Source organism: Sinohyriopsis cumingii, chromosome 17 (genome assembly GCF_028554795.1).
Source record: "Sinohyriopsis cumingii isolate HCF-2022 chromosome 17, ASM2855479v2, whole genome shotgun sequence".
Taxonomy (NCBI): Eukaryota; Metazoa; Mollusca; class Bivalvia; order Unionida; family Unionidae; genus Sinohyriopsis; species Sinohyriopsis cumingii.
In genome coordinates this window covers 47,566,211-47,579,097 of record NC_142977.1, presented here as the reverse complement: position 1 = coordinate 47,579,097, position 12,887 = coordinate 47,566,211, and positions in this window count along the sequence as shown.

Sequence of the window (12,887 nt, the reverse complement as noted above, 5' to 3'; positions counted from 1 at the left end):
GCAGCACTAAATGTATATGTTTACTATCCATGAGATTTAGTGCCAACGTTTCATAACTTTGTTGATTTTACCGTGAGTTACTAATGGCGACAGTGTTGGAAGCGTCTTGAAGACATTTTCAGTTCCAGCTCTAAATATGTTAAGAAAACTGAGGTTGTCCCTGAAGACACGATTGTCTTGCCAGTAGTCCACAGCGACAGATTACGTTTGCGTTTCCGCGATACAGCTAATCCCCATCTAACCACTACAAACCCATTTAACTTGCATATAACGATGCTTATAAAGCAGTTACCGTGCTGATATATTCAGAAACACGAGACTTGCAATAATTTCGTCTCAACATGCTCCTCGATGCTGAATATTCCTTACATGTAGAAGCTGAATAACGGCGCGCTCTCTAGAAAAGGTAAAAGCGATGAATGGTGTTAAGACCACACTAAGTGTTGTCACTCCAGGCACTGATGCGGCATATATTGGAATATTGTCAACAATCATTTCTGTAGCCAACGCAGCTGCGTTTGGGATCGCACCTTGAAACTGTTGTCTAATCTCTGTAGCTGGAAATTGTATCGTCCTCCGACTAACAACAGATAAATGTACGATGATATCCGCGTCTTAGTGCGAAACTGCTTAACACAGTCGCAGAGCATATATCTAGGGAAATACGCGAAAAATGGGTTAATGTTTATCCCGTGTGAAATCGAGAAATACACAACGGTTATAAATAACATACGAGCTGCGTCGCATCAGACATACACTTTGGTTGTAATCGAGGAAGGGGCAAAAACAATATTTTATCTGGCTTATTGCTAATAATTGTTGGGCAGTAGATAACCGTGTCTTTGCAACATCAGAGTTTCCACCTTACAAGCTTTCATCCACATACATTTTCATTGATCTACATGAAACAACGAACAACAGCGCAGTCCAAAGACTGTAAAATAACTATAGACTGTTTGATCGGAAAGGGAAGGCAGTGAAGGCTTGGCTATCATACCCAACTATATTGTCCTTGCTCTTCACCATGCTTCCACATTGGTTCACCGGGATCTAAGCAAAATACATTTTCTACATCTACATCAGGACTTAATCAAGTGGCTACAGTTTGCAGCTAATGAACTAAAAACGGCATGCTAGTTATTTTAGTATTTTGCTGATCACCAAGGTTATATTATTTAGTTTATACAGATAGGAGTGTTCGTTGAAGATAAGAGACAGATATGGTGACGAAGAATGCCATTATATGAATAGTTACGATTACAGATTCCAAGATGACGTTGTAAGTTGTAATATATCGCTCCACGAGTTTTATTAAGACATACTTTATTCAACTATATTGTTCACTACTCTATAAATCTAAAATATTCAGATGTTACACATAGGAGGATGCTCTGAAGATTTACAGATGGTTAGTTAGTGTCGTGGAACTGTACTAGTTCCATTGTCTCGAGAAAAAAAAGATCATTTGATCATTGTTCTAGACGAAAATGTTGTATAGGATTATAATCATTTCGCAGACAAGATCAACATTACACGGACTTGAGTTTTTGCTACAAGAATTCGAATGCTGATTTGAATGGTTTGAATGCAGTCTGGTGTCAGGTTACGAACTCAGCTCAATTTCTTTTATCGCTACAACAACACGATATCAAAAATCTGCTGTTAAGTTTTTATCGCTTTTCATTTCTTATCTGCATACTTATTCATTTTCTTTTTCGTTTCGTCTGTTTGGTCATTTTTATTCTTTTGCAATTTAAATATGTGTCGCATGTCGTCATGATCTTATACAAACTACAAAACTATGATTATGTTTGTTCAAATATTTATTCAAATATCTGTTCTAAAAATATTTTCCAGTAGTTCTATTGAGCGTTGTTTATATACAATTAATACATGTCTTCGTTAGTTTATTACCCACTTATGTAGCAAATCTGACCAATAAGTTACCACCCATACCTTCAGATAATATACATATCAGTAAAACAATCTCACAAAACAAAAGACAGATTTATACTATTATCATTGGCAATGATGCATGTTATATGCAAATACACAATTTCAGATGTATCTTTCTTTGACATTCAGTTTCATAGCGGCTATGATATTTATGATAAACCATCCAATTTTGCTACAATCAGGATGAAACGGGCGTTGTTAAACAATGCCTGGATTTGTGCTTAAATACACTAGCTGTTTGGCTAGGTGATTACTGTGACTGACAAGTAGCGACTGGTTAGTTCTTATTCTCGTATAACATTCGCATAGATAGATAACTGGGCGAATACACTTATCAGCTTTCCGTTTGTCAGAACTAGAATTAAGGGCGATGTTTAAAATGATCTCAGTATAGAACTAAAAGGAACTTTTATTCTTCATGGGTGTACTTCGGCATGCCTATATGTACACCTGCTAGCAACTGTCTAGAGTGAATACCTACTAATAATGGACACATGTTTATCGTAAACAGCAGGGAATAATTGACAAATAAAATTTGAATTGAAATGTGATTTACATAAAATGCAAGTTCTTTTTGTCACTGTATTTATGTGTTTCAGATCTTGAGGAGTTATAGATTTATTGATGCTTTCGCATATTTGAAATGATGTTATCTTGTTATAGATACTTATGTGACACAAGAAACATTAACATGTAAGAGTGGGGTATATATATTTGACCGATTTAAATTATCGAAACCGTACTTGTGGATGGTTATGTAGAAATGAGGTAATTTGTCGCTTTGACCGCATTTAGGTTGTTATTAGCAAAATCATTCGATAATGCCTGACATGTAAAAAAGAATTGTGTAAAGGTTTTTATAAAATCATTGTGTGGTATTTTAGAATCAGATGGTTGCAAAGATAGGGCTATTTTGGTAGAGCGATATGCTCAATTACTGATTTAATACTGACATGATTGGGTAACCAGCAGTATATTATATTGTGAGCTGTGCACATCTGCATGTGTAATGAGAATATTGGTAAACAATTAGAGGTTACTGTATTGTATGGGGAAATATGAACTAGTTTTTCGGAAAATAATGCACAACTTTCCCATACAAATGCAGTAAACGTTTTATTATATGCCCACATTGTTTAACTAACTACGGCTTAATAATAAAAGACATTACAAGAAACAATGTAATCTAATTTATTCTTTATTTCAAAATAAATTCACAAAGGTAAATTCATCAATACATAATAGTATTCATACGCATATAGCTCCGCAAAAAGCGACGTTTTAACTTGGTCGCTCGTTCTACATCAGTTCAAAAGTAATTGTCGATTTTGTTTACTTATAATTGAAACTTAGTCATATTGTGAATGAATGCGCATGAATGTTGTTCTGTGTTGATATATATTTGCATATATGTAAGTATATGTATTACCATTCTTATTAAAAACTAGCGAAAACATACTTATGCTCTGTCACTTGCATCTCGCCGTTGAAGGGACTACCAGCTATTACTTATATCATACAGGTAGTCTTCTGGCTCTAGCCTATATTGTATCTAAAACGTTACACGGGGAAAACTGAAAAACAGCTATTGTGTCACACTCCATTTACCCAGCGGAAATAATAGTTTTTCGTCTTCTTAGATTATTGGCTCTGATGCTTTTAGTTTCCTACGAAAACCATCATTCGCATTTTTTTACTCCAAAAAAGTATTTTGACAAACGTGTAAAACGCTACGTCTCTGATAGATATGCGATATAACTTGGCCTCATTATGCTTTTATATGCTATATTACTTTAGACCCTAGAGAGCACTCGTCATAGTCTTAAAAATTCTACTTGCGAAAACATATGAATATTCTCCTAAATAACTCTTTCTGTTATCAAAACGGTAGTTTCAATTAGTGCGTCTCTGGCGTTTGTTGAAATTGCGAATATAACGTTCATTCATTTGCTTGTTTATAAGTTTCGTTTCAGAGAACTCGTCCACATCGTTATCTTTATCATCTGTACTTTAAAATGGACGAAATATCTGCTTTAGTTCATTTACACATTTAATTAACCAAACCAATACTACACGATTTAGACAACGTAAACTTAACGAAGACAAAAATAAACATATATTAATGGGTTTTCAAACTTTTTATTGTGGAATTTATATCGAAATGATAGAGTAGGAAAACTTTATATAGTTGAATTTATTTGGTTACGATATATTTCAGGGCAGAGCTATTACCCTATTTTCTGCTCACAATATCGATGCTTCTTTCGGCAAATAAACTTTTCTACTTTGAATTCCACTAATGAAGGTTCCAGTAGACTTTTCACCATAATTTGAGCCGTCAGCATAATATCTTCTTATTCTATTTAAATTTTTAGCGACGTTCCGTATGAGAGATATGGAAAATGGGCGGATTTTTTTTAAATGGATTTTTCTGTCTACCAGAACAAACTTTTTATTGGGTTATTTTAGAAGCCAATGATATGTCCCAGAAAGAAACTATGTTTGTATTTTCGCACAGTCAATTTATATATTGTCAAGGTACGAAGATATTATATAGTAGCAAAGAGAGAAAAAACAATTTGTTTATTTTTGTATAAAGTTTGTAGTTGGGTTGGAAAACAAAAAAGCAGGATTTTATGTTGTGAAGATAATATTTCTCTCTGCGATGGGGTAGTTGTGGCTCAGTCACTTCATCCAAAAAACGATCAGCTAGGAATTTTCTAAACGCTCTTAAAGGGAGTTATAGTGATAATGAATCGGGTCAAGCATATCTAAAGATAATTTCCTGACTGAACCATACACAATACACCCATAGTCCAGTTTTGATCTAATAAAGATTCTGCAAAGGTTAATAACCCATGTTAAAAAGAAAATATTAAATTGATAGTCTCCAACTATCGAATGAGTCTTGCATTGATCATTCGTTCCATCGTGTTACAGGCACAGCTCATCAAAGCGATGGAACGGTTATTGATTGGAACTGTGCTATCTTTATTTAGATTAGCGCTGGCATTAAAGTAGCCTACGTCCAAGGTTTTGGTACATTACTAGTGGTCCATAAATTAACGAAAATTACCCAAAGAACGATAAGTAAAGGATCTTGTAGGTGCTAAATAATAACTTGTAATCTATCAAGTCAGGCCCGGTGCACGAATCATGGGCCTTGTCAAAATAATTTTCCAAAACGTTGAAAATATAACTTTGTGAACTATTTGACGTAAATTTTAAATGTATCTTCTCAGCTTTCGGAAATCTGCTGAATAATTTCCACAATCATTTGCTGTGTCAAGTCTGTAATTGAAGTTTTTATTATTGAAGGTTCGATGTAGGAAAGAGTAGTTATTTCCTGTACCGATTATTTTGTGGATCGTGTCTAATGCATCATTTTATAGATGTACATGAGAGTTTAATGAAGAAACCAATTTCTCCTATGATGTTCTCTAATCCTTACTTCAGTTATCCGATGTCGGATGATTGTTAAATTGTATTAATTCTTCAGGGCCTTGTCTGATGTAACCTTCATAGTTTAACGTGAAACTTTGGTTCTTGAAGGATTAGCAGATTATTTAGGAATGGAATCGTCTTGTTGTCTCTACTAAAATAGACATAAAGCCTTGAACATGATTATTTGTGTTTATAGATGTATCTCAGTTAGGTCTAGCTTTGGAAAACTGTTTCAGACTTGACCCAGTTGGCCTGTTTTGATTTCCAAAATTAAATTGACTCATCGATGGTATAATTAATATTTTATGTAGGGAAATTATGAAATGTTCGCTGCTGTGAAGATCAGCAGCTATCTTCCAATCGTAATCCAATATCAAAGAGAGAGGTTATTTATTATATGCCTGGCATTATAACGATTTTGGTCCTAGCTCTGAAAAACCATTGCCACACAAAATAATTTACGTTGTCAAATTTCTAGGTGTGTTTTCAATTCATTCTTGTTGAATTATATTTTCTTTAACAATAGATGCGGAAGATTGCGGCTTCGAAACACGCCCGAGTCATTCCAAAGAATTATAAAAATAGTACTAGCAGGTTAGAGTTAGGACTAGTCTCAAGGTGTCAGGACTGGGTGGAACATAATTCTACATGTCTGCTGCATGATGCCCCATTGCTATAAATTGCTACTCTGCAGGCTACAATTGTTAAAGCTAGAACTAGCTGAATAAAATTGTACAAGCAGTCTTTAAGGAATTATGGCCGAAATATGCTAGACCCATGGTATTTAAATTGAAAGGTGAAAATGATGTTACAGAAATCCATTTATGCCAAATATATATGATAGAAAAAAGTTTGAAGACTATGTTAGAGATCGCCAAGAGAACCACAGCGGGACCACTCATAACGAGTTCAGTTTAAATATTATGTATGTAAAATTAAATCTGTTCTCCAATTATAACTTGTTAAAATGCTCGGTAAGGCTCTTGAAAAAAAACAATCCAGATGGGATGGAACTACTACTAAATAAGGATGACAAAAATATGCTTCATTTAGCAAGGAATTCATTGCTGTGGAATATAAATAAATAACTGCAAAACAAGAAAGCCAATACACTTCTGATCCATAAGCCAGGCTAAGAATTTTAAGTATAACAGGTTCTTTGAGGTACTTAAATCATTTTGGTGCAATTAAACCGAAATTCCCTGGAAAAGGAAATCCGTCCAAACAATTTCGGTATAGCAAATAAAACAACGTTACCTCTATATATATATATATATATATATATATATATATATATATATATATATATATATATATATATATATGAGATAATTACCAGTATGTACGCTATGCAATTTCGCAATTATAACTTGATGCATCTTTTTTAATACTTTTATGACTGTTACAGGAAAGAATATAAACATGTCAGAAATTGTATAAATATATGTATAAAAGCCTGTAAGAAACAGTAGCACAGATCTGTTTGATTAGCTAATAATGTGAGCTTAACGATATCTAGTATAGGCCTTGAATATTTGATAGAGTAGGACATATTCCGGTTGACAATCGCCGAGTTAAGACGTGGAGTTAGCTCGATGCATATACATTGTGTTTTGTATATTTAATTTATTTTGTATACATGAACTTTGTTTTTGTTTGAGGATAACGTTTTGGTGCTTACCTACTTTATGTCTTCCTTTTAAGTTATATATAAATGCTTACCCGGGTAAGTTCAAGATTTAGGGTTGCTCATTTCCTTAGAAGGTTTTAGAACCGAACTGGTGCACAATATGTGTAATTTTAAATTAAGATGATGCAGTATTTTTTTTCAGAAACAGTTATTGTCAAGTTGGAATTTGTATTAGTTTAACATGACAATATTATTCATTCATATTTTAATGTCAGTCTGTAATCGATGTCAGTGATAATTTGAGATGAATCATTTATTTAAATTATTCATTGGCACTACAATGTGCTCATTGACATTTTGGACTAAAACACTATTTTGTGATTATTGAGAATTCAGTGATACCTTGGATGCTATTAGTGTGATTCGGCAAGGCCATTCATATATCGGCATATCCAAGAGAATTCATACACAAACACATTCAAGATTGAAATTCATTTGGAACACCGATGGAATTCATTCCGAACAATCAAAATGACTGTACTTTTTATGCAACGTTTAGGATTATTTGGAAATTAGTTCGCAATACTGAACGTTCCTATTCAATTTTCTTTTCGTGTCTTAGAGATATCAATTATTTGTTTCTTGATTTGTGCTGTTCGATTACTTGACATCTTGCTGCAAAATGGCGACATTATCGAGAGTAACTCGACATCCGATGATGAAATAAAAAACAAAAAAGTTATGGCGATTAAAAAAGGTTATGGTCCTCCTCATTCATTATCTATCTTACCCAAACAATTTATGCGGTTGGGTCAGGAAACTACATATATCAGTAATCAACATAAAATCTGCAAGTGGTCATACAATTAAATCTGTTTGAAAATACATAAAATATTGATAACAGTTGGATATTAGTAGTGGAGTTTCCACTGCATGAAGAAATCTTTGCACTTCAAATCAGAAACGTAATGCGTTACTTCAAAACTCATTTAAAGATGAATGTAACGGAAAAGCAATAAAGGAATGTGTTTGTGTTGAACCTAAACTAAAATGTACCCAGTTATGTTTGATAGTAAACACATTGATAACGTAATTGGACCTAAAACACCATCTCCTTGTAGACTTATTGATTATTAATAATGAGCAAACAGATGAAATACATACTGTAAGAAGCCTTAATCAAAACAATTCATGTATACAAAATTAACCAAAACAGCTCTCTCACCTTCTAATACCAAACATTTATTTCAGTGATATAATAAATGCATTACCATATGCCCATTAAATATTCATCAAAACAAAAACGATATTGACTATAAAAATATATTCACATTTTAAGTCATTTTTAGGTATTGTTTTATATTTAATATGCTTCTGTCTATTTAATCCATTATTTTTAAAGATTTTTCACAGTTAATACGTATCAGTCCTTTAATGCGAGTTTGTTTTTCCGATTTTGCTTCATGTTATTTTTTAGTAGGAATCTATTTAATAACAGCATATTTTACAGATTGCTTTTCAAATTTATAATACATAGGTCGTGTTTTACAATTACGGTATTAGATTCAACAATCATAAACAAATACTATTTAGAGCCATTCAAATAACATCTTTCTAATTTGGGTAACCAAAATCTTATTTTTTATAATAATCACTTTTACTTTGACAACATAGTTTTGCATTAAATGGTTGTTAATAATAGTTCTAAATAATTAGCAATATATAATTTATTTTAAATTTTAAATTTTGACTATATAAATTGTCCACCGAAATTCACCACAAATACTATGCTCATAGAGGGCCATAAATTTGCGCTCCAAAACTGAAACTTAGTTTTGCAGCTACCAATATAGACATTATATTTGCGCAAAAACATTCATCCCTTTGTTGCGCCAAAAAATGGACTATCAATTTGTGCAAAAATGGTCACTTTCTCCTTTCGTTATCTACTAACGCCCTTTTGTAATATTGAGAGGAGGCGTAGAAATTGCCTGATTAGCAGATGGTTTTGCACATTCTGAATCCACTAGATTTTTTCTTTCAATTCTAGCCCTAATAATATAAAACGCGTAATTTACAATTGTAAATGATCACATTACGATAACGCAAAATTCTGAAAATCCGTCTAATCCTGACTTATATTGTACGGTGATTTTAAACGTTATTGCATCAGCCTACGATCTGCAATAATATAAATTATGAAAATGAATTGTGACTCTAGACCAAAGTATGTGCTGATGTTCGAGAAACCCGACTTAGATTTAGTCAAGCTTTGCTGAAGATAAATATTTTACAAACAAGATTTTTACAATATATGAAGTACTGTTCATTCTCTGAAAATTTGTCCCGAATGCAGAGGCTTTTTTGGTATATTATGCACTGTATTTGCTCCCTTGCACCATTTGGCAGTGAAGAATATTTTAGATTCACACTAATATGTCTGTTCCAGAACATCAATATTTTATATTTTCTATGCTGCATTAAGTTATTTTCCTTTCAGCGAAAACGCGTGCAGTCTTTAATTAAAGCTTGGACGCGATATAAATAAATATGAATGATCTTTCCCCTTCTCTCTCTTATGTAATCAATTATACTAAAATGTTGTCTTTCTCTTTCATTTCCATTTTTTAGAATCCTCTCAGCACATTCATTCTTAAGGCCACAACCTTTTCAATATCAAAACGTGATAGCCAACCTGCCTTGTTTCTCGGTTTGTGCAATGCACTCAGCGAATCTGAGCTGTAATATTTTCCTACTTTGCGACACTTTGTGACAGATTGGGGTTAATGATTACTGTAATATAATCAATTATATGAGACATTCCCCACTTGCACGATTAGTACATGCATACTAATATTTATTTTTAAAATTAAATAGATGACATAATTTTAACATCAATTGTCAAGAAAGTTTTGACGCATTCAGATTTATATCTCTAATCACAATTGTTATTCTTGCTAATGCTGCTCTTGTTATTATTTTCCTGGTGTGAGTGGTTCGATCTTAGTCATGCGAACTTGTTATAACGATAAATAATAATATTCACTTTTGTTCAGATAATAATGTGAAAATGAGTGCAAACATGAGGAAATATAAAAACGAAATAGTGGTAAAACATATAAAAATAACGAGCAATATTTACGATAATTAAGACATTATGTACGGTTTTTCAAAGAAATATAATTTATCTTTGTAAATTTAGGGAGTATATACTGACTTACAATAAAATCATAGTTTCAAATTAACATATTGTTTTCAAGAATTATATGGTCTTAAAATTACTTTATCTGAAGGATAATCGTGTGTACTAATTTATTGGTGTTCTCTCGATGACAAAAGCTGGTATAAATCAACGATCGTATGTAATTTGACAGATACGTGGATAATATTGATTATTTATTGCCCCCAAACTGAAATGAATTTAAACAATGTGGTTAAAAATGTTACTATTGTAATACATCGTTAGAACTGGTTAAACTAAATATCAGATTACCCAGGTTCAGTTACCGAGGCGTTTCCTTGGGCAAGGCACTTTATTACAATTGTATCGGCGAAAGTGCTAGATAGGCAGAGTGTACCACACTCTGTGTGCTTCAAGTTCATTGATTATAAACCTGTATGATAATAAACCTGTATGGATACAAATAAACCTGAAACAGGTAAACATATTTAAACACTTATTCTTATCAAATTAAATAACACAGATCTTCCAGGAAACGTTGGTATGCCAAAACTTCATAGTATACGTTTCTCTCTGTATCGTAGCAGATTTATCACTATCAAAGTTTAGCGTATGATAATAAAAAATGTATAATGGCTTGCATGCGATTATTTTAGTTTTAACGCGATATATTTTAATTTCTTTAATTTATTTGACAGATTATCTTAGTTAAGGTGAGTTAACTAATTTGTGCATTCAATATAAGCGCAGATTAAACTTAACTGGTTGTAACTCTCTAATCCATCCCCAGGGCAGAATCATCTTGAAAAGACAACATCACATTGCTTGCGAAGTCAACTAGACAGAATTAGATCCTATTTAGATTAATAACACTATAATTTTATGAAGTGGATTTTATTTTGTAAGACACGTAGCCCCTTTTTATATTTTCTGCATTTGTAGTCTAATTTTTTGATGATATATCTCTCGGCCTCTCTGTCTGTCTCTCTCCTCAATATCCTCCTCAGCAAGACCATTTTAATTTCGTTAATTTTAGCTCTTTACGTCGTTTTTTGGTATTTTGTTTATCTAATCCTTGTATCAGTTTTTATCTGTTGTACACGTAACAATTTACAACTAATCACCACATTTATTCTGCAGTGTTGCATGAATGTACCATTTATTTGTGAATTTTAAGTTAAATTACTGTTAGATGCCAAATTGACTTCTTAGAAAACAATAGTGTCGAAGGCAGCATGTTATACAGGAAATATTATATCTTCAAAATATCCATATACATAGTGTCGAAGATGTACTGGACTTAATATATTGTTAAAAGGTTTCTTATTTTATTCGAATGATTCTATTTTTATGGTTTGTGTCGGTAACTTATGTTCTAATGGATACATTGAAATTGTCTCTGGTAAAAGTATTCTTTACGTTAATGTTAAGTGGATGATTTAAACAATGCCACGATTGCAGTAATGGTAAAAATATAAAATTCGAAACAAGTATAAATTACATCATGATCAACATTTATTTGGTTTCATTGTCCATATTTTGTTGACAATCACATATGCCAACTTGCAGTCTTTTAATCTGAACCTGGTTTTCAAATTTTGTGCAGTTTAGTTGAGATCAGTTTTATAATTTGAATACCTCTTTTAGTTTATTCTTATTACTCTACAAGGACAGTTTCTACGTTCTGCTGACTTGTAACTTGTAACTTCTTTACAAAAATTATTATATTAGTTACCTATGAAAATGCTTGATGCACTTACTCCTTGTAATGGACAATATCTAAATATTCTTCTTTGTGCTCCATTGTAGTTACGTTCCAACACTCTCACATTCTCGAAGGCCAGTATCGTTCAAAAACATAAGAGTTCGCAGGCTATTTAATTATGCAATATATGTGTTATTGTAAATGCATATCTGATGGAGAGGTGCTCGTTCGGCACATCGTTAATGGATGAAAGTTAATAGTTCAGTCGCGATATATTTTCTGCTAATTCCCAACTGTTAAAAGATACATACTGCCACTTCCATTTCACTAGAAGTGAAACCTTTAACTTGCTCTGTTTGGCCATATAAAGATTTAAATCAGGTAGTCGTAAATTATCCTCTCTGTGACCAATCTTCAAGTTACTACACTGTAAAGCGATTGTGTCAGCAAAGCATGAATGACAATGTCTACGACTAGGTTATATTTTTACAGGGGAAGTGAGTTTAGTCTAATAGATAAGGAGAGTTTTGCAAATAGGAATGGATATCGATACCGTAACTCGAGGAAACAATTTGGATTCTCAATATAGGAGGCATGACAAATTATATAACCTGTGTGTAAATATGTGTTTCTCCATGCATTTAACTACCTTGATCCCTTTCGAGATATGCACTTCTTTTTACCGAAGGAACTGAGTTCAAATAAAGGTTTTAATCCAGCGATCAACATTCTTATTCACGTCTCACTGATTTGAGGAATATCGAGTCACTTCAGTCCCATTTTCTATATACGGATTTGCAACTATACGCTGTAATATAATTGCTTATTTTCCAGGACAGTGAACACTTAAATGTCACTGGACTTAAATGTACAAAGTAGTTAATTGTAAATACAACACTAAAACCGAATAAAAAATAACTAACCAAAAACACGTAAGATGGTCTATCTAAATCGTTATTTTTTATCGTATT